Source organism: Brassica oleracea, chromosome C5, assembly GCF_000695525.1.
Source record: "Brassica oleracea var. oleracea cultivar TO1000 chromosome C5, BOL, whole genome shotgun sequence".
Taxonomy (NCBI): Eukaryota; Viridiplantae; Streptophyta; class Magnoliopsida; order Brassicales; family Brassicaceae; genus Brassica; species Brassica oleracea.
The window spans coordinates 29,215,077-29,215,609 of NC_027752.1; positions in this window are offsets into that span (position 1 = coordinate 29,215,077).

Here is a 533-nt window from a genome sequence, read left to right on the forward strand (position 1 = left end):
TTGAATGTCTAACCACTCTTTAGCACCATTCTAGATTAAATAATTGCATATAGTACTAAAGATGCTAAAGTGGATCAATCTGTCAACTATACACACTTGCCTTGATTGTTTGAAGGAACCAAAGCTGACCTTCAATACTAAACCTGACATAATCGCTTGTCTTGGGGTTTGGTATACATGGGATCAGATTCTTCAGACAAGTCTGAAAGGTAACGCCTTGTGTAGATTCATTTATCACTTTTTCTCTCTCTATTTCGACCCTTTTTTATCTAAAAAAAAAAAAATCCGAAATTTACTACTTAATTATGACTTAGGATTTAGTTAGGGGGAATCTGAACAGGACTTGGTGGCTAAAACCATTAAGGCTTAAGATTCCAATAAAAGAATTCGAACGGGACTTGGAGGCGGCAATCTTCAAGGCTCGCTTCACAAAGAATTCTTGGATATAGGTCAAAAAGAAGTGAACAGGGCTTGGTGGCAACCGCTATTAAGTCTTGATTCATGGAAGCCTGTCCAATCTTGGTCACTGATCT